Here is a 22,011-nt window from a genome sequence, read left to right as displayed (position 1 = left end):
GGGGCTTTGGTGACAAAACGGATGGCACTGTGATAAACTGCATCCAATTTGCTGTTGGAGGCTGTTTTGTAAATGACATCGCCGAAGTCAAGGATTGGTAGGATAGTCTGTTTTACAAGGGTATGTTAGGCGACATGAGTGAAGGAGGCTGATTCTAGATTTAATTTTGGATTGGAGATGCTTAATGTGAGTCTGGAAGGAGAGTTTACAGTCTAACCAGACACCTAGGCATTTGTAGTTGTCCACATATTCTAAGACAGAACTTTCCAGAGTAGTGATGGCAGGTGCAGGCAGCGATTGGTTGAAGAGCATGCATTTAGTTTAACTTGCATTTAAGAGCAGTTGGAGACCACGGAAGGAGTGTTGTATGGCATTGAAGCTCGTCTGAAGGTTTGTTAACACAGTGTCCAAAGAAGGGCCAGAAGCATACAGAATGGTGTCGTCTGCGTAGAGGTGGATCAGAGAATCACCAGCAACAAGAGTGACATCATTGATGTATACAGAGAAAATTGTTGGCCCGAGAATTGAACCCTGTGGCACCCCCATAGAGACTGCCAGAGGACCGGACTACAGGCACTCCGATTTGACACACTGAACTCTGTCTGAGAAGAAGCTGATGAACCAGGCGAGGCAGTCATTTGAGAAGCCAAGTCTGTTGAGTCTGCCGATAAGAAATTGGTGATTGACAGAGTCGAAAGCCTTGGCCAGGTCGATGAAGACGGCTGCACAGTACTGTCTTTTATCGATGGCTATTATGATATCATTTAGGACCTTGGCTGAGGTGCACCCATGATTGCATAGCGGAGAAGGTACCGTGGGATTTGAAATGGTCGGTGATCTGGCCATGAAGTCATGGGTGAACAGGGAGTACAGGAGGGGACTGAGCATGCACCCCTGAGAGGCTCCATGTTGAGCATCAGCGTGACAGATGTGTTATTACCTACCCTCACCACCTGGGGGCGGCCCGTCAGGAAGTCCAGGATCCAGTTGCAGAGGGAGGTGTTTAGTCCCAGGGTTCTTAGCTTAGCAATGAGCTTTGAGGTGCACTATGGTGTTGAACGCTGAGCTGTAGTCAATGAACAGCATTCTCACATAGGTGTTCCTTTTGTCCAGGTGGGAAAGGGTAGTGTGGAGTGCAATAGATGTTGCATCATCTGTGGATCTGTTGGGGCGGTATGCAAATTGGAGTGGGTCTAGGGTTTCTGGGATAATGGTGTTGATGTGAGCCATGACCAACCTTTCAAAGCACTTCATGGCTACCGATGTGAGTTTTATGGGGCGGAAGTCATTTAGGCAGGTTACCTGGAGAACAAGTATTTGGTACACTGCTGATTTTGCAGGTTTCCCTACTTACAAAGCACGTAGAGGTCTGTAAGCCTTACTAGACAATGTTTAAAAATTTGCGGCCAGTGCAGCATACTTAGTTTTGGGAAAAGTTTACGCCAAACCTTATTGAATTCAAATGATCTATTTACAGGTCTACAACATTTTTCTTTCATAAAATGTTTAGGCTTAATTCCATTACTACAAAAAGTATACAGCAAATTATCCGTCATTATTGTCACCATAAAAGGTGAGTGATGGGCGTTTTCAGAGTCATAATGTACGCACAGTTTTACATCAGCTCTGACTAACTAACAGGAAAAGCGTATGTATGGCGTGAGCAATGTCTATAAATCTGAGTATTATTGTACACTGGTATAGACTGGTGTAAACGAGGTCCCAGGTCTCTCTATAGGATGACCTCACTGTGCTCCGTAGACTGGTATAAACGAGGTGCCAGGTCTCTCTATAGGATGACCTCACTGTGCTCCGTAGACTGGTGTAAACGAGGCCCCAGGTCTCTCTATAGGATGACCTCACTGTGCTCCGTAGACTGGTATAAATGAGGCCCCAGGTCTCTCTGTAGTTAGTATGACCTCACTGCGCTCCGTAGACTGGTATAAATGAGGCCCCAGGTCTCTCTGTAGTTAGTATGACCTCACTGTGCTCCGTAGACTGGTATAAATGAGGCCCCAGGTCTCTCTGTAGTTAGCATGACCTCACTGTGCTCCGTAGACTGGTATAAATGAGGCCTCAGGTCTCTCTGTAGTTAGTATGACCTCACTGTGCTCCGTAGACTGGTATAAATGAGGCCTCAGGTCTCTCTGTAGTTAGTATGACCTCACTGTGCTCTGTAGACTGTTATAAACGAGGCCTCAGGTCTCTCTGTAGTTAGTATGACCTCACTGTGCTCTGTAGACTGGTATAAATGAGGCCTCAGGTCTCTCTGTAGTTAGTATGATCTCACTGTGCTCCGTAGACTGGTATAAATGAGGCCTCAGGTCTCTCTGTAGTTAGTATGACCTCACTGTGCTCCGTAGACTGGTATAAATGAGGCCTCAGGTCTCTCTGTAGTTAGTATGACCTCACTGTGCTCCGTAGACTGGTATAAATGAGGCCTCAGGTCTCTCTGTAGTTAGTATGACCTCACTGTTCTCCGTAGACTGGTATAAACGAGGCCTCAGGTCTCTCTGTAGTTAGTATGACCTCACTGTGCTCCGTAGACTGGTATAAATGAGGCCCCAGGTCTCTCTGTAGTTAGTATGACCTCACTGTGCTCCGTAGACTGGTATAAATGAGGCCTCAGGTCTCTCTGTAGTTAGTATGACCTCACTGTGCTCCGTAGACTGGTATAAATGAGGCCTCAGGTCTCTCTGTAGTTAGTATAACCTCACTGTGCACCGTAGACTGGTATAAATGAGGCCTCAGGTCTCTCTGTAGTTAGTATGACCTCACTGTGCTCCGTAGACTGGTATAAACGAGGCCCCAGGTCTCTCTGTAGTTAGTATGACCTCACTGTGCTCCGTAGACTGGTATAAACGAGGCCTCAGGTCTCTCTGTAGTTAGTATGACCCTGTAACGATGTGTAACTGTGTAGGATAATGTATGTGTTACTTTCTGATGACCTTTACGGATCGATCACTGACTACGCTCTATGTAATCCCAACTGAAATCATGCAAATGACTTCAGTAAAAGTGAAACTCAAGATCATGGTCTTCATTATTACTTTATGAATGGGGAACTTAGAGTTTTACTGAAGATACATTTTACACGCTGACTGGTCTTACAGTAACACCATTGTATCTCGTAAGGTCACATAGATGAGAGAAAAAAGGGGATAGGTGTGAGCGAGTGAGTGAGTGAGTGAGTGAGTGAGTGAGTGAGTGAGCGAGTGAGCGAGCGAGTGAGTGAGTGAGTGAGTGAGTGAGTGAGTGAGTGACTGAATGAGTGACTGAGTGAGTGAGTGAGTGAGTGAGTGAGTGAGCGAGCGAGTGAGTGAGTGAGTGAGCGAGTGAGTGAGTGAGTGACTGAATGAGTGACTGAGTGACTGAGTGAGTGAGTGAGTGAGTGAGTGAGTGAGTGAGTGAGTGAGTGAGTGAGTGAGTGAGTGAGTGAGTGAGTGAGTGAGTGACTGAGTGAGTGAGTGAGTGAGTGAGTGAGCGAGTGAGCGAGTGAGTGACTGAGTGAGTGAGTGAGGACAAGGGAAGAGTGAATGAGAGGGGGTGACTGCAGGTTTTAATGAGGAGAGTCTAGGAGAGATGTTTTAATCTTAGTGAGGAGAGTCTAGGATAGAGGTTTTAATCTTAGTGAGGAGAGTCTAGGAGAGATGTTTTAATCTTAGTGAGGAGAGTCTAGGATAGAGGTTTTAATCTTAGTGAGTGAAAGAGAAGAGCGTAGGAGATTTTCCTCCTTCCCCTCTAATCAGGGACTGATTCTGACCATTAACTAATCAATGAACTGCCAGGCAAACAAGACAAACAGCAATACCCTGGCTCTACAGGGCCATTGAATAGACCTGAGGAACAGTGGAGCTCTCCAGGTGGGCGGGGAGAGAGAGGTGGGTAGGCACTAGGACCTGCAGGCAGCCTAACGGGAGGGTGGGACAAGCTTTGAGAATCCTTTAACTTTCAGAACAATTCTTTCCCAAAGAGAGTGGGAGACAGACCAACACACACAGTGGATGGATCAGGAGCTGCGTCTAAGGCTTTCAAAGAGGATGCCAGATTGGGTGTTTGGGATAATTCTGACAGGGAGCAGAGCAGAGCAATAGGTGGACTATATTTCCCCCTTTCACTGGGATCTGTCTCTCACTGGGGGGAGGAGAGAGGAAGAGAGGGACAGACGGAAAGCATAGACAGAGGTAGGAGCACATGCAAAGTTTTCAGTGCTGTTCACTCACGGTGTGTGTGTGTGTGTGTGTGTGTGTGTGTGTATACATGTTTAACCTAAGGTACCCACAAGAATAGTAAACTAAAACAAATTTGACAAACTGGGGACATTTTCTTGGTCTCCCCAAGGGAAACAACAGGATTTGGAGTGTTCCCCCACTAGGTTAGTTATACACGACTCTCTCTGTGTGTGTGTGTGTGTGTGTGTGTGTGTGTGTGTGTGTGTGTGTGTGTGTGTGTGTGTGTGTGTGTGTGTGTGTGTGTGTGTGTGTGTGTGTGTGTGTGTGTGTGTGTGTGTGTGTGTGTGTGTGTGTGTGTGTGTGTGTGTGCCTGTCATTAAGTGAAAGTAGATCCTCATTTGTAGCAAACCGTTGGATCAGTTGGATCAGAGGTCCCCACAGACAGTACATGGTATATAAACTACATGATGACCAGCATAGCAGTGACTGTTAAGTAACTAGGGTGTTTTCCTAGTATGCCTGTCTGTCTATAGAACAGAGTTTCAACAGTGAATTGTGACAGACAGGTTTTTGAGGTAAATGGTTGTACAGAGATGTTTAAATGTGATCCTGGTCTCTATGGTTTGATCCTGGTCTCTATGGTGTGATCCTGGTCTCTATGGTGTGATCCTGGTCTCTGTGGTGTGATCCTGGTCTCTATGGTGTGATCCTGGTCTCTGTGGTGTGATCCTGGTCTCTATGGTGTGATCCTGGTCTCTATGGTGTGATCCTGGTCTCTATGGTGTGATCCTGGTCTATGTGGTGTGATCCTGGTCTCTATGGTGTGATCCTGGTCTCTATGGTGTCATCCTGGTCTCTATGGTGTGATCCTGGTCTCTATGGTGTGATCCTGGTCTCTATGGTATGATCCTGCTCTCTATGGTGTGATCCTGGTCTCTATGGTGTGATCCTGGTCTCTATGGTGTGGTCCTGGTCTCTATGTTGTGATCCTGGTCTCTATGGTGTGATCCTGGTCTCTATGGTGTGATCCTGGTCTCTATGATATGAACCTGGTCTCTATGGTGTGATCATGGTCTCTATGGTGTGATCCTGGTCTCAATGGTGTGATCCTGATCTCTATGTTGTGATCCTGGTCTCTATGGTGTGATCCTGGTCTCTATGGTGTGATAGTGATCTCTATGGTGTGATCCTGGTATCCATGGTGTGATCCTGGTCTCTATGGTGTGGTCCTGGTCTCAAGGGTGTGATCCTGGTCTCTATGGTGTGATCCTGGTCTCTATGGTGTGATCCTGGTCTCTATGGTGTGATCCTGGTCTCTATGGTGTGATAATGGTCTCTATGGTTGGATCCTGGTCTCATGGTATGATCCTGGTCTCTATGGTGTGATACTGGTCTCTATGGTGTGATCCTGGTCTCTATGGTGTGATTCTGTTTTAGTTGTATTGATCCTGGTCTCTATGGTGTGATCTTGGTCTCTATGGTGTGATCCTGGTATCTATGGTGTGATCCTGGTCTCTATGGTGTGATCCTGATCTCTATGTTTTGATCCTGGTCTCTATGGTGTGATCCTGGTCTCTATGGTGTGATAGTGATCTCTATTGTGTGATCCTGGTCTCCATGGTGTGATCCTGGTCTCTATGGTGTGATCCTGGTCTCTATGGTGTGATCATGCTCTCAATGGTGTGATCCTGGTCTCTATGGTGTGATCCTGGTCTCTATGGTGTGATCCTGGTCTCTATCGTGTGATCCTGGTCTCTATGGTGTGATCCTGGTCTCTATGGTATGATCCTAGTCTCTATGGTGTGATCCTGGTCTCTATGGTGTGATCCTGATCTCTATGGTGTGATCCTGGTCTCTATGGTGTGATCCTGGTCTCCATGGTGTGATACTGTGTTAGTTGTATTGATCATGGTCTCTATGGTGTGATCCTGATCTCTATGGTGTGATCCTGGTATCTATGGTGTGATCCTGATCTCTATGGTTTGATCCTGGTCTCTATGGTGTGATCCTGGTATCTATGGTGTGATCCTGATCTCTATGGTTTGATCCTGGTCTCTATGGTGTGATCCTGGTCTCTATGATGTGATTCTGGTCTATATGGTGTGATACTGGTCTCTATGGTGTGATCCTGGTCTCTATGGTGGGATCCTGGTCTCCATGATGTGATCCTGGTCTATGTGGTGTGAGCCTGGTCTCTATGGTGTGATACTGGTCTCTATGGTGTGATCCTGGTCTCTATGGTATGATCCTAGTCTCTATGGTGTGATCCTGGTCTCTATGGTGTGATCCTGGTCTCTAAGGTGTGATCCTGGTCTCTATGGTATGATCCTGGTCTCTATGGTGTGATCCTGGTGTCTATTGTGTGATCCTGGTCTCTATGGTGTGATCCTGTGTTAGTTGTATTGATCCTGGTCTCTATGGTGTGATCCCGGTCTCTATGGTGTGATCCTGGTCTCTATGGTATGATCCTGGTCTCTATGGTGTGATCCTGGTCTCTATGATATGATCCTGGTCTCTATGGTATGATCCTGGTCTCTATGGTATGATCCTGGTCTCTATGATATGATCCTGGTCTCTATGGTATGATCCTGGTCTCTATGGTGTGATCCTGGTCTCTATGGTATGATCCTGGTATCTATGGTGTGATCCTGATCTCTATGGTTTGATCCTGGTCTCTATGGTGTGATCCTGGTATCTATGGTGTGATCCTGATCTCTATGGTTTGATCCTGGTCTCTATGGTGTGATCCTGGTCTCTATGATGTGATTCTGGTCTATATGGTGTGATACTGGTCTCTATGGTGTGATCCTGGTCTCTATGGTGTGATCCTGGTCTCCATGATGTGATCCTGGTCTATGTGGTGTGATCCTGGTCTCTATGGTGTGATCCTGGTCTCTATGGTGTGAACCTGGTCTCTATGGTATGATCCTAGTCTCTATGGTGTGATCCTGGTCTCTATGGTATGATCCTAGTCTCTATGGTGTGATCCTGGTCTCTATGGTGTGATCCTGGTCTCTAAGGTGTGATCCTGGTCTCTATGGTATGATCCTGGTCTCTATGGTGTGATCCTGGTGTCTATTGTGTGATCCTGGTCTCTATGGTGTGATCCTGTGTTAGTTGTATTGATCCTGGTCTCTATGGTGTGATCCCGGTCTCTATGATATGATCCTGGTCTCTATGGTGTGATCCTGGTCTCTATGGTGTGATCCTGGTCTCTATGGTATGATCCTGGTCTCTATGGTGTGATCCTGGTCTCTATGGTATGATCCTGGTCTCTATGATATGATCCTGGTCTCTATGGTATGATCCTGGTCTCTATGGTGTGATCCTGGTCTCTATGGTATGATCCTGGTCTCTATGGTATGATCCTGATCTCTATGGTGTGATCCTGATCTCTATGGTGTGATCCTGGTCTCTATGTTGTGATCCTGGTCTCTATGGTGTGATCCTGGTCTCTAGGGTGTGATCCTGGTCTCTATGGTATGATCCTGGTCTCTATGGTGAGATCCTGGTCTCTATGGTGCGATCCTGGTCTCTATGGTGTGATCCTGGTCTCTATGGTGTGATCCTGGTCTCTATGGTGTGATCCTGATCTCTATGGTGTGATCCTGGTCTCTATGGTGTGATCCTGGTCTCTATGGTGTGATCCTGGTCTCTATGGTGTGATCCTGATCTCTATGGTGTGATCCTGGTCTCTATGGTGTGATCCTGGTCTCTATGGTGTGATCCTGGTCTCTATGGTGTGATCCTGGTCTCTATGGTATGATCAAGGGAACAACATCCCCATCTTTCTCATTGTCGACGGAACAAAATTCCCACCTTTTTCAATGACAAAGAGGAATTTTCACTGGTTTATTTTTTATTTCTTTATCCCAAAATGTTGTCATATCCAATTGGTAGTTACAGTCTTGTCCCATTGCTGCAACTCCCGTACAGACTCAGGAGAGGTGAAGGTCGAGAGCCGCTCCTCTGAAACACAACCCAGCCAATCGGCACTGCTCCTTGACACACTGCCCGCTTAACCTGGAAGCCAGGTTGTGTCAGAGGAAACATCGTACCCCCATCGACCATGTCGGCGTGGACTGCGCCCGGCCCGCCACAGGAGTCGCTAGAGCGCGATGAGACAAGGACATCCCTGCCGGCCAAACCCTCCCCTAACCCGGGCGACGCTGGGCCAAACCCTCCCCTAACCCGGACGACACTGGGCCAAACCCTCCCCTAACCCAGACGACGCTGGGCCAAACCCTCCCCTAACCCGGACGACACTGGGCCAAACCCTCCACTAACCCAGACGACGCTGGGCCAAACCCTCCCCTAACCCGGACGACGCTGGGCCAAACCCTCCCCTAACCCGGATGACGCTGGGCCGGACGACACTGGGCCAAACCCTCCTCTAACACGGACAGTGCGGGACCAAACCCTCCCCTAACCCGGACGACGCTGGGCCAAACCCTCCCCTAACCTGGACGACGCTGGGACAAACCCTCCCCTAACCCGGACGACACTGGGCCAAACCCTCCCCTAACCCGGACGACGCTGGGCCGGACGACACTAGGCCAAACCCTCCCCTAACCCGGACAGCGCTGGGCCAAACCCTCCCCTAACCCGGACGATGCTGGGCCAAACCCTCCCCTAACCCGGACGACACTGGGCCAAACCCTCCCCTAACCTGGACGACGCTGGGCCAAACCCTCCCCTAACCCAGACGACGCTGGGCCGGACGATACTGGGCCAAACCCTCCCCTTACCCGGACAGCTCTGGGCCAAACCCTCCCCTTACCCGGACAGCTCTGGGCCAAACCCTCCCCTAACCCGGACGACGCTGGGCCAAACCATCCCCTAACCCGGACGACGCTGGGCCAAACCCTCCCCTAACCCAGACGACGCTGGGCCAAACCCTCCCCTAACCCGGACGACGCTGGGCCAAACCATCCTCTAGAGAAATCAGGTTACACTAGAGACATCAGGTTACATCAGGTTACTCTAGAGACATCATGTTACACTAGAGACATCAGGGTACATGAGAGACATCAGGTTACACTAGAGACATCAGGTTACACTAGAGACATCAGGTTACACTAGAGACATCAGGTTACACTAGAAACATCAGGTTACTCTAGAGACATCAGGTTACACTAGAAACATCAGGTTACTCTAGAGACATCAGGTTACACTAGAGACATCAGGTTACATCAGGGTACAATAAGAGACATCAGGTTACACTAGAAACATCAGGTTACTCTAGAGACATCAGGTTACACTAGAGACATCAGGTTAATCTAGAGACATCAGGTTACATCAGGTTACTCTAGAGACATCAGGCTACTCTAGAGACATCAGGTTACTCTAGAGACATCAGGCTACTCTAGAGACATCAGGCTACTCTAGAGACATCAGGTTACTCTAGAGACATCGGGTTACTCTAGAGACATCATGCTACTCTAGAGACATCAGGTTACTCTAGAGACATCAGGTTACACTAGAGACATCAGGTTACAGTAGAGACATCAGGTTACACTAGAGACATGAGATTACACTAGAAACATCAGGTTACTCTAGAGACATCAGGTTACACTAGAAACATCAGGTTACTCTAGAGACATCAGGTTACACTAGAGACATCAGGTTACTCTAGAGACATCATGCTACTCTAGAGACATCAGGTTACTCTAGAGACATCAGGTTACACTAGAGACATCAGGTTACACTAGAGACATCAGGCTACTCTAGAGACATCAGGTTACTCTACAGACATCAGGCTACTCTAGAGACATCAGGTTACTCTAGAGACATCAGGCTACTCTAGAGACATCAGGCTACTCTAGATACATCAGGTTACTGTAGAGACATCATGTTACTCTAGAGACATCAGGCTACTCTGGAGACATCAGGTTACACTAGAGACAACAGGTTACACTAGAGATATCAGGTTACACTGGAGACATCAGGTTACATCAGGTTAGAAAATACAGCATCATATGATTTAAGGCCTTTATGTCTGTGTTACGACTGATCAAAGGGGTCTGACTTTAAATAAAGTGCATCGTCCTATGATGTAGAGTCTTTATGGATGTGTTATGAATGACCGAAGGTGTCTCACTTCAAACTAAGTATTACAGGACACGACATAAAGTATCAATTAATAGGTTGTTAACGTTCTGATGATTCATGTTCTCTGAGGTATTTAAATAGGTTGATGGACCAGCAGTGTGTGTGTGTGCGTGTGTGTGTATCACTGTGTGTGTGTGTCTGTGTGTGTGTGTGTGTGTGTGTGTGTGTGTGTGTGTGTGTGTGTGTGTGTGTGTGTGTGTGTGTGTGTGTGTGTGTGTGTGTGTGTGTGTGTGTGTGTGTGTGTGTGTGTGTGTGTGTGTGTGTGTGTGTGTGTGTGTGTAAGAACCAAGATGATTTGAACTTGTCCAACCTGAGACAACTGCACCAGGAGACAACTGTTCCCATGGAGACCAGGGCTTGATTACAACCTGTTACAATGGTGCCAGGAAAATCTGTGTTGTGTTCCGATTCTCTCCCGTTCGCTCAGAAGTGTCCACTTGTTTACGTTATATCTCTTGAAATCTATGAGGGGCGGACCAGTATTCACACCAGTGAATAGATAGAGAATCAGACGGCAGCGTCAGGCACTTAGACAAAGGAGGAAAAAGAGAGACAGAAAAATAAACTGAGAAGTAAAGGAGAAACTGTCTAACTGTGTTTGACATCAGGACTTCCATGATGATATAAAGCAGTGCATTATTCTCCTTCTCAGGGTCTGCTCTACCTAAGCCTTGTCCAAACCAGAACAGCCCAAAGGACAGGAGCCCATCTCCTGTTTCTGTAGCGTGAGGCAGCTTGATGAACAGTACACCCCCTGGACAGGAAGGAACTCTATCTAGGTCCAACATAAATATTAAATGTGGGATTATTTAAGATATTCTTTGAAGAGGTAGGGTTTCAGATGTTTTCAGGAAGATGGGCAGGGACTCTGCTGTCCTAGCTTCAGGGGGAAGCGGGTTATACCATTGGGTTGTCAGGACAGAGAAGAGTTTGGACTGAGCTGAGAGAAAGCTGGGGTGGGGGGGGCCAAGAAACCAGTCGTGGCAGAACGGATTACTTGGGTTGAGGTGTAGGGTTTGAGCAGAGCCTGAAGGTAGGGATGGGCAGTTCCTCTTGCTGCTCCGTAGGTAAGCACCATCGTTTTGTAGAGGATTCAAGCTTTTGATTAGAAGCCAGTGGAGTGTGCGGAGGAGCAGGGTCACATGGGAGAACTTGGAAAGGTTAGACACCAGGCGGAATGCAGCGTTCTGGATATTTCGCAGGGGTTGGATGACACAATTGGAGGGAGCCCAACCAACATCGAATTGCAGTAGCCCAGACAGGAGATGACAAGTGCCTGGATTAGGATCTGTGCCACTTCCTGTGTGAGGTAGGGTCGTACTCTACGGATGTTCACTTCCTGTGTGAGGTAGGGTCGTACTCTATGGATGTACCACTTCCTGTGTGAGGTATGGTCGTTCTCTACGGATGTTCCACTTCCTGTGTGAGGTATGGTCGTACTCTACGGATGTGCCACTTCCTGTGTGAGGTAGGGTCGTACTCTACGGATGTTCACTTCCTGTGTGAGGTATGGTCGTACTCTATGGATGTTCCACTTCCTCTGTGAGGTATGGTCGTACTCTATGGATGTACCACTTCCTGTGTGAGGTACGGTCGTACTCTATGGATGTTCCACTTCCTGTGTGAGGTAGGGTCGTACTCTATGGATGTGTCACTTCCTGTGTGAGGTAGGGTCGTACTCTATGGATGTGTCACTTCCTGTGTGAGGTATGGTCATACTCTATGGATGTGTCACTTCCTGTGTGAGGTAGGGTCGTACTCTATGGATGTTCCACTTCCTGTGTGAGGTATGGTCGTACTCTATGGATGTGCCACTTCCTGTGTGAGGTAGGGTCATACTCTACAGATGTTATAGAGCATGAACCTGCAGGAGTGAGTCACTGCTTTGATGATTGCAGAGAATGACAGGGTGTGGTTCAGGGTCACACCAAGGTTCTTTGCACCCTGGGAGGGGAACACCGTGGAGTTGTAAACCGTGATGGAGAGGTCTTTGAGCGGGCATGTCTTTCCTGGGACGAAGAACAGCTCCATCTTGTCGAGGTTGAGCTTGAGGTGGAGGGCCGATATCCAAGCTGAGATATCTGCCAGAGGTGCTTACCGCCATCTGGGTGTCAGAAGGGGGGTGTCATAGTTGGGTGTCATCCTCATAACAATGTAACAATGTTAGAAGAGACCATGAGAAGATATGACGGAGCTGAGTGACTTGGTGTATAGACTTGGTGTATAGAGAGAAGAGGAGAGGGCCAAGAAGCGAGCCCTGGGGGACACCAGTAGTGAGAGTACATGGTGCAGACACAGTTCCTCTCCATGTCACCTGGTAGGAGAGAGCAAGAGTGTGCAGGGCCTGAGACACCCAGCCCTGAGAGGGTGGAGAGGAGGATCTGATGGTTCATGGTGTCGAAGGCAGCGGATAGATCTACGAGGATGAGAACAGAGGAGAGAGAGCCAACTTTGGCAGCGACACAGAGGAGCACAGTCTCGGTTAAGTGAGCCGTCTTGAAGTCCGACTGGTTAGGGTCCAGAAGATCATTCTGAGAGAGAGAGAGAGAGTTGATCAGAGATAGAACGCTCGAGAGAGAGAGAGAGAGAGAGAGCGAGAGAGAGAGGGGGGGGGGGGGGGGGAGAGAGAGAGAGGGAGAAAGAGAGAGAGAGAGAGAGGGAGAAAGAGAGAGAGAGAGAGAGTTGATCAGAGACAGCACGCTCAAGTATTTTGGAAAGAAAAGAAAGAAGGGATACTGATCTGTAGTTTTTGACATCAGAGGAGTCGAGTTTTGGTTTCTTGAGGAGGGGAGCAACTCGGCCATTTTGTATCAAATCAAATATATTTATAAAGCCTTTTTACATCAGCTGATATCTCAAAGTGCTGTACAGAAACCCAGCCTAAAACCCCAAACAGCAAGCAATGCAGATGTAGAAGCACAGTGGCTAGGAAAAACTCGCTAGAAAGGCAAGACTCTAGGAAGAAACCTAGAGAGGAACCAGGCTCTGAGGGGTGGCCAGTCCTCTTCTGTCTGTGCCAGGTGGAGATTATAACAGAACATGGCCAAGATGTTCAAATGTTCATAGATGATCAACATGGTCGTATAATAATCACAGGGGTTGTAGAGGGTGCAAGAAGTCAGCACCTCAGGAGTAAATGTCAGTTGGCTTTTCATAGACGAGCATTCAGAGGTCAAGACAGCAGGTGTGGGAGGGAGGGAGGTAGGGAGGCAGGGAGGGAAACAGCATGTCTGGGACATGTAGCGCATCTGGTGAACAGGTTGGAGGGAGGGAGGGAGGGAGGGAAACAGCATGCCTGGGACATGTAGCACATCTGGCGAACAGGTCAGAGTTCCACAGCCACAGGCAAAACAGCAGAAATTGGATCAGCAGCACGACCAGGTGGACTGGGGACAGCTCTGTGTCTGTCTTCCTCATCTCTGGCTCCAGTTCGGTGTCTGTCTTCCTCGTCTCTGGCTCCAGCTCTGTGTCTGTCTTCCTCGTCTCTGGCTCCAGCTCTGTGTCTGTCTTCCTCATCTCTGGCTCCAGCTCTGTGTCTGTCTTCCCTGTCTCTGGCTCCAGTTCTGTGTCTGTCTTCCTCATCTCTGGCTCCAGCTCTGTGTCTGTCTTCCCTGTCTCTGGCTCCAGTTCTGTGTCTGTCTTCCCTGTCTCTGGCTCCAGTTCTGTGTCTGTCTTCCCTGTCTCTGGCTCCAGTTCTGTGTCTGTCTTCCCTGTCTCTGGCTCCAACTCTGTGTCTGTCTTCCTCGTCTCTGGCTCCAGCTCTGTGTCTGTCTTCCATGTCTCTGGCTCCAGCTCTGTGTCGGTCTTCCCTGTCTCTGGCTCCAGTTCTGTGTCTGTCTTCCTCGTCTCCTGCTCCAGTTCTGTGTCTGTCTTCCTCGTCTCTGGCTCCAACTCTGTGTCTGTCTTCCTCGTCTCTGGCTCCAGCTCTGTGTCTGTCTTCCTCGTCTCTGGCTCCAGCTCTGTGTCGGTCTTCCCTGTCTCTGGCTCCAGTTCTGTGTCTGTCTTCCTCGTCTCCTGCTCCAGTTCTGTGTCTGTCTTCCTCGTCTCTGGCTCCAACTCTGTGTCTGTCTTCCTCGTCTCTGGCTCCAGCTCTGTGTCTGTCTTCCTCGTCTCTGGCTCCAGCTCTGTGTCGGTCTTCCCTGTCTCTGGCTCCAGTTCTGTGTCTGTCTTCCTCGTCTCCTGCTCCAGTTCTGTGTCTGTCTTCCTCGTCTCTGGCTCCAGCTCTGTGTCGGTCTTCTGAAAGAGAATGTGAGGGAGTTGGTCAGTACCAGCACACTCAAGTGTTTTGGAAAGAAACAAAGAACAACAAAAACTGTCTCTAACCAGAACAGAAAGAGGAGTGGGAGGCCCCGGTGCACAATTGAGCAAGAGGATAAGTACATTAGAGTGTCTATTTTGAGAAACAGATGCCTCACAATTCCTCAACTGGCAGCTTCATTAAATAGCACCGCAAACACTAGTCTCAACGTCAACAGTGAAGAGGCGACTCCGGGATCCTGGCCTTCTAAGCAGAGTTCCTCTGTCCAGTCTCAACTTCAACAGTGAAGAGGCGACTCCAGGATCCTGGCCGTCTAAGCAGAGTTCCTCTGTCCAGTCTCAACATCAACAGTGAAGAGGCGACTCCGGGATCCTGGCCTTCTAGGCAGAGTTCCTCTGTCCAGTCTCAACGTCAACAGTGAAGAGGCGACTCCGGGATGCTGGACTCTGTTTTCGTGCCTAGAAGGCCAGCATCCAGGAGTCGCCTCTTCACTGTTGATGTTGAGACTGGTGTTTTGCAGTGTAGTATAGTGGTGTGTTAGTATAGTGGTGTGTTAGTGTAGTATAGTGGTGTATTAGTGTAGTATAGTGGTGTGTTAGCGTAGTATAGTGGTGTATTAGTGTAGTATAGTGTTGTGTTAGTGTAGTATAGTGGTGTATTAGTGTAGTATAGTGGTGTTCGTGTAGTATAGTGGTGTGTTAGTGTAGTATTGTGGTGTTAGTGTAGTATAGTGGTGTGTTAGTGCAGTATAGTGTTGTGTTAGTGTAGTATAGTGGTGTATTAGTGTAGTATAGTGTTGTGTTAGTGTAGTATAGTGGTGTGTTAGTGTCGTATAGTGGCGTGTTAGTGTAGTATAGTGGTGTGTTAGTGTAGTATAGTGGTGTGTTAGTGTAGTATAGTGGTGTGTTAGTGTAGTATAGTGGTGTGCTAGTGTAGTATAGTGGTGTGTTAGTGTAGTATAGTGGTGTGTTAGTGTAGTATAGTGTTGTGTTAGTATAGTGGTGTGTTAGTGTGGTATAGTGGTGTGTTAGTGTAGTATAGTGTTGTGTTAGTATAGTGGTGTGTTATTGTAGTATAGTGGTGTGTTATTGTAGTATAGTGGTGTGTTAGTGTAGTATAGTGTTGTGTTAGTATAGTGGTGTGTTAGTGTGGTATAGTGTTGTGTTAGTATAGTGGTGTGTTAGTGTGGTATAGTGGTGTGTTAGTGTAGTATAGTGTTGTGTTAGTATAGTGGTGTGTTATTGTAGTATAGTGGTGTGTTAGTGTAGTATAGTGGTGTGTTAGTATAGTGGTGTGTTAGTGTAGTGTAGTGGTGTATTAGTGTAGTATAGTGGTGTGTTAGCGTAGTATAGTGGTGTATTAGTGTAGTATAGTGCTGTGTTAGTGTAGTATAGTGGTGTATTAGTGTAGTATAGTGGTGTTAGTGTAGTATAGTGGTGTGTTAGTGTAGTATAGTGGTGTTAGTGTAGTATAGTGGTGTGTTAGTGTAGTATAGTGTTGTGTTAGTGTAGTATAGTGGTGTATTAGTGTAGTATAGTGTTGTGTTAGTGTAGTATAGTGGTGTGTTAGTGTCGTACAGTGGCGTGTTAGTGTAGTATAGTGGTGTGTTAGTGTAGTATAGTGGTGTGTTAGTGTAGTATAGTGGTGTGTTAGTGTAGTATAGTGGTGTGCTAGTGTAGTATAGTGGTGTGTTAGTGTAGTATAGTGGTGTGTTAGCGTAGTATAGTGTTGTGTTAGTATAGTGGTGTGTTAGTGTGGTATAGTGGTGTGTTAGTGTAGTATAGTGTTGTGCTAGTATAGTGGTGTGTTATTGTAGTATAGTGGTGTGTTATTGTAGTATAGTGGTGTGTTATTGTAGTACAGTGGTGTGTTAGTGTAGTATAGTGTTGTGTTAGTATAGTGGTGTGTTAGTGTGGTATAGTGTTGTGTTAGTATAGTGGTGTGTTAGTGTGGTATAGTGGTGTGTTAGTGTAGTATAGTGTTGTGTTAGTATAGTGGTGTGTTATTGTAGTATAGTGGTGTGTTAGTATAGTATAGTGGTGTATTATGTGTAGTATAGTGGTGTGTTAGCGTAGTATAGCGGTGTGTTGGTGTAGTATAGTGTTGTGTTAGTATAGTGGTGTGTTAGTGTGGTATAGTGTTGTGTTAGTATAGTGGTGTGTAAGTGTAGTATAGTGTTGTGTTAGTATTGTGGTGTGTTAGTGTAGTATAGTGGTGTGTTAGTGTAGTATAGTGTTGTGTTAGCATAGTGGTGTGTTAGTGTGGTATAGTGTTGTGTTAGTATAGTGGTGTGTTAGTGTGGTATAGTGGTGTGTTAGTGTAGTATAGTGTTGTGTTAGTATAGTGGTGTGTTAGTGTAGTATAGTGGTGTGCTAGTGTAGTATAGTGGTGTGTTAGTGTAGTATAGTGGTGTGTTAGCGTAGTATAGTGTTGTGTTAGTATAGTGGTGTGTTATTGTAGTATAGTGGTGTGTTAGTGTAGTATAGTGTTGTGTTAGTATAGTGGTGTGTTAGTGTAGTATAGTGGTGTGTTAGTGTAGTATAGTGGTGTGTTAGTGTAGTATAGTGTTGTGTTAGTATAGTGGTGTGTTATTGTAGTATAGTGGTGTGTTAGTGTAGTATAGTGTTGTGTTAGTATAGTGGTGTGTTAGTGTGGTATAGTGGTGTGTTAGTGTGGTATAGTGTTGTGTTAGTATAGTGGTGTGCTAGTGTGGTATAGTGTTGTGTTAGTATAGTGGTGTGTTAGTGTGGTATAGTGGTGTGTTAGTGTAGTATAGTGGTGTGTTAGTATAGTGGTGTGCTAGTGTAGTATAGTGGTGTGTTAGTGTAGTATAGTGGTGTGTTAGTGTAGTATAGTGTTGTGTTAGTATAGTGGTGTGTAGGTGTAGTATAGTGTTGTGTTAGTATAGTGGTGTGTTAGTGTGGTATAGTGGTGTGTTAGTATAGTGGTGTGTTAGTATAGTGGTGTGTTAGTGTGGTATAGTGGTGTGTTAGTATAGTGGTGTGTTAGTGTGGTATAGTGGTGTGTTAGTGTGGTATAGTGGTGTGTTAGTATAGTATTGTGGTGTGTTAGTGTAGTATAGTGGTGTGTTAGTGTAGTATAGTGTTGTGTTAGCATAGTGGTGTGTTAGTGTGGTATAGTGTTGTGTTCGTATAGTGGTGTGTTAGTGTGGTATAGTGGTGTGTTAGTGTAGTATAGTGTTGTGTTAGTATAGTGGTGTGTTAGTGTAGTATAGTGGTGTGCTAGTGTAGTATAGTGGTGTGTTAGTGTAGTATAGTGGTGTGTTAGCGTAGTATAGTATTGTGTTAGTATAGTGGTGTGTTATTGTAGTATAGTGGTGTGTTAGTGTAGTATAGTGTTGTGTTAGTTTAGTGGTGTGTTAGTGTAGTATAGTGGTGTGTTAGTGTAGTATAGTGTTGTGTTAGTATAGTGGTGTGTTAGTGTGGTATAGTGGTGTGTTAGTGTGGTATAGTGTTGTGTTAGTATAGTGGTGTGTTAGTGTGGTATAGTGTTGTGTTAGTATAGTGGTGTGTTAGTGTGGTATAGTGGTGTGTTAGTGTAGTATAGTGGTGTGTTAGTATAGTGGTGTGCTAGTGTAATATAGTGGTGTGTTAGTGTAGTATAGTGGTGTGTTAGTGTAGTATATTGTTGTGTTAGTATAGTGGTGTGTTAGTGTGGTATAGTGGTGTGTTAGTATAGTGGTGTGTTAGTATAGTGGTGTGTTAGTGTGGTATAGTGGTGTGTTAGTATAGTGGTGTGTTAGTGTGGTATAGTGGTGTGTTAGTGTGGTATAGTGGTGTGTTAGTATAGTATAGTGGTGTGTTAGTGTGGTATAGTGGTGTGTTAGTGTAGTGGTGTGTTAGTGTAGTGGTGTGTTAGTATAGTATAGTGGTGTGTTAGTGTAGTATAGTGGTGTGTTAGTGTAGTGGTGTGTTAGTATAGTATAGTGTAGTATAGTGTTGTGTTAGCATAGTGGTGTGTTAGTGTAGTATAGTGGTGTGTTAGTATAGTGGTGTGTTAGTATAGTGGTGTGTTAGTGTAGTATAGTGGTGTGTTAGTGTAGTATAGTGGTGTGTTAGTGTGGTATAGTGGTGTGTTAGTATAGTGGTGTGTTAGTATAGTGGTCTGTTAGTGTGGTATAGTGGTGTGTTAGTGTAGTATAGTGGTATGTTAGTGTAGTATAGTGGTGTGTTAGTGTAGTGGTGTGTTAGTATAGTGGTGTGTTAGTGTAGTATAGTGGTGTGTTAGTGTAGTATAGTGGTGTGTTCGTGTGGTATAGTGGTGTGTTAGTATAGTGGTGTGTTAGTATAGTGGTGTGTTAGTGTGGTATAGTGGTGTGTTAGTGTAGTATAGTGGTGTGTTAGTGTAGTATAGTGGTGTGTTAGTGTAGTGGTGTGTTAGTATAGTGGTGTGTTAGTGTAGTATAGTGGTGTGTTAGTGTAGTATAGTGGTGTGTTAGTGTGGTATAGTGGTGTGTTAGTATAGTGGTGTGTTAGTGTGGTATAGTGGTGTGTTAGTATAGTGGTGTGTTAGTATAGTGGTGAAATCCACATGGATTTCTACCTTAAGTTATTATCCATTTAATAAACTCAATGGAACAGCAACATTGACAAATGGGTTGCTGGAACAGTGGCATCTTGTGGCCAAAACCTGGTACTGTCACACTATTTTATGGTAAATAATGAAAGCGAATTCAAGGACAAATTTCTCTGAACATTTGAAAAAAAAAAAAAAACACAGGAAATACATTAAAAAGGAAGAAGAAGCAATACTCAAAGCTGACCTCAATAGATGTTCGGTACTTGTATTTATTGAAGTTATCTTAATTTCTCAAAAATCTAATTATATCTCAACAAAATAACGCTTCATGAATGATGATCTTATCTGTTTCTAAGTACAGAAATTATTTCAGAAAATGTTTCGATATTAGGTGTCAAAATCCTCTTTCTTCAGCTTTTTTTTTCGTAGACTGACTCCGCTGCTTTGCGACCTTAATCCGCAGACAAGGCTTAGCAGCTTTCACAGGTCTAAACCAGGGCTGCAGTCCTAACAAGTTATTTTTCACCCCTCAGACCTCGCGTTAGACATTTTCCCTCAGGGGAATCCCTGTCGAGACCAGATGCAGTTTAATTGCCATTTTAAGATTGTCTCTGTTATTGTAGAGCACACCAGGGAGCTCCAGGCTGCACCTGTCGTGTACATCTGATAAGGAAAAAGCATATTCCGGTTGCCAGAAGGTTAAGTCTGATGTTTCTAAACATGCAGGTGAACACCTTCGTACAATTTATAATCCACAAAAGGAGGTAGAGTAATTGTGCAAGTACAGCATGTTCCCTGTCAACGCATCACTGTGCTCTCGCTGCCGGTGTCAGATACCTCAATGAATACAGAGAGAGCTGTCTGCTATGTGTCACTAAAACCTGGCTAAAAGACATTCATGATAGCAATGAACTGAAAATAGAAGGTTTGGGAACCCCAAGTAGAAGAGACAGAGATCCCGTAATCCCCAAAAAGTCACTAGAGGGAGGCAGTTTACATATTAATAATGGTGTAAGGATTTTACTGTAAGGCAATCATTTTGCAGTGTGGAAGTCGTGTCTTTACCTCATCAGATTTTCTACCTGCCGAGGGAGTTTGGACAAATATTTGTGACTCTGGTGTCGTGTCTTTGGCTATGCCGGATTACATGCTATTCTATAAAATCCTTTCTCTGTAATTAATATTACCTGATTGAGCTAATCATGTAAATGTAATTAGCTAGAAAGTCGGGGCACCACCAAATAATATTTATAGAGCTGTTATCTTCCGAATAAACTCTTAAAGACCTAGTAATATTTTACATCAATAGCAGTCAATATTAATCAGCATCTTATTTCAGTCTCATCTGAAAGTTATAAATTCTTGGTTATCTTCACGAACCCTGGCTAACAAGTTGAATCAGCAATACAAAATTGGGTTTAATTATTTATTTACTAAATACCTAACTAATCACACAGAATTACATGTACACAGAATGAATCATACCTTGATTACAAATTACGTCATAAATGAAAACGTCCCTGGCGGACGGAACAGATATGACAGCTGGTTACACAAAAGAAAAGGGGGCTAGGTTGGAGTGAAAGAGAAGGAAGACTGAGGAACAAAGGGAGAAGCAATCAGGCTGTAGGCAGCTACACTATTGTAAATACAGTATCTTATGCATTCTAAATTATTGCCCATTTGGAAAAGGAAAATGCAATAAATATTTACTCTGAGCTGCACTTCAGTGGGTTGGTGGTAGATGGAAGGCGGTGTTGCCAAACCGAGTCCTTTGAAGAATGTCTCTGCTGGTAAATTGGATACGTTGTAGTAACCTCATTGTGTGGTAGACGGGATATTCTGTCTGCTCTTTCCTAGCCCACGTTTGCAGCTGCTGTTGCTAACTCAACGGGCTAAGAGGTATCACTTCTGTAGTGAATAAGAGTTCAAAATTCATACCATTCGCAACCAAAGCTCACGCTAGGTTGGCTTCGTTCTGTAGTTATTATCTGAAGCATTCTGAAATCGGATCGTCCTCCTAATGTACCCGGAGAAGAGGAGGTTACATTTTCGTCAAGGGCTTATATAGTGGAGGTAGAGAAGGGTGTGTTTCATAGTTTATAACCCATGTCTCTTCACAGGGGCGGCCACTGATTGAGCAGAGCTCTAACCTTATGAAAACCCAAATCTCTCATCAAGGCAGAAAACTGTTCATTATCAGGAGGTCAATTACATGTAGAGAGAGACACCTTTGGTGTTGGTTGGATTTGATGCTCTCTCTGCTAATGTCAGCTAGCATTGTGCTGTAAGGAGAATGGTTGTGTAATATAGAGTATATGAACAGTGCTACACAGAAGTAAGCTACGTACAATATTTGAAAAAATCGGAGAAACCTTATATAAAAGTTGGCGAGGGAACAAATGTTGAAAGGCTGCTTTTGACCACATGGGAGAAATTCTGTGTCACGCCTTGTTGTCACGCCCTGGCCTTAGTTATCTTGTTGTCACGCCCTGGCCTTAGTTATCTTGTTGTCACGCCCTGGCCTTAGTTATCTTTGTTTTCTTTATTATCTTGGTTAGGTCAGGGTGTGACATGGGGGATTTATGTGTTTTCCTGTTATAGGGGTTTTGTATATTTATGGGGCTTGCACCTTTCTAGGTAGTTTTGTAGTTCTATGGTTGCCTAGATTGGTTCTCAATTAGAGGCAGCTGTCTGTCGTTGTCTCTGATTGGGAACCATATTTAGGCAGCCATATTCTTTGGGTATTTTGTGGGTGGTTGTTTCCTGTCTTTGTGTTCTCTGCACCAGATAGGACGGTTTTGTCATGTTTGTTATTTTGTATTTGTGTAGTGTTCACGTTATCGTCTTTTATTAATCACGTTGAACACGAACTGCGCTGCATTTTGGTCCTCCTCTCCTTCGATGGAAGCTGTTACATTCTGTGACAAA

The 22,011-nt window shown here is 45.5% G+C and overlaps 1 protein-coding gene across 1 annotated transcript in view; it reads left to right on the top strand.

Annotated features, from left to right (window-relative positions):
- Window positions 1-3,984: 3,984 nt before the first annotated feature.
- ngfa (nerve growth factor a (beta polypeptide)) overlaps window positions 3,985-22,011 on the top strand; it is a 35,157-nt gene continuing 17,130 nt past the window's right edge. The window contains exon 1 of the mRNA XM_031794897.1: window positions 3,985-4,184. The gene's annotated coding sequence lies outside the window, so the exon portion shown is untranslated. The remainder of the gene's footprint in view (window positions 4,185-22,011) is intronic.

This window comes from Oncorhynchus kisutch, linkage group LG17 (assembly GCF_002021735.2).
Source record: "Oncorhynchus kisutch isolate 150728-3 linkage group LG17, Okis_V2, whole genome shotgun sequence".
Classification (NCBI taxonomy): domain Eukaryota; kingdom Metazoa; phylum Chordata; class Actinopteri; order Salmoniformes; family Salmonidae; genus Oncorhynchus; species Oncorhynchus kisutch.
This window is presented reverse-complemented; position numbering and strand designations above follow the sequence as displayed.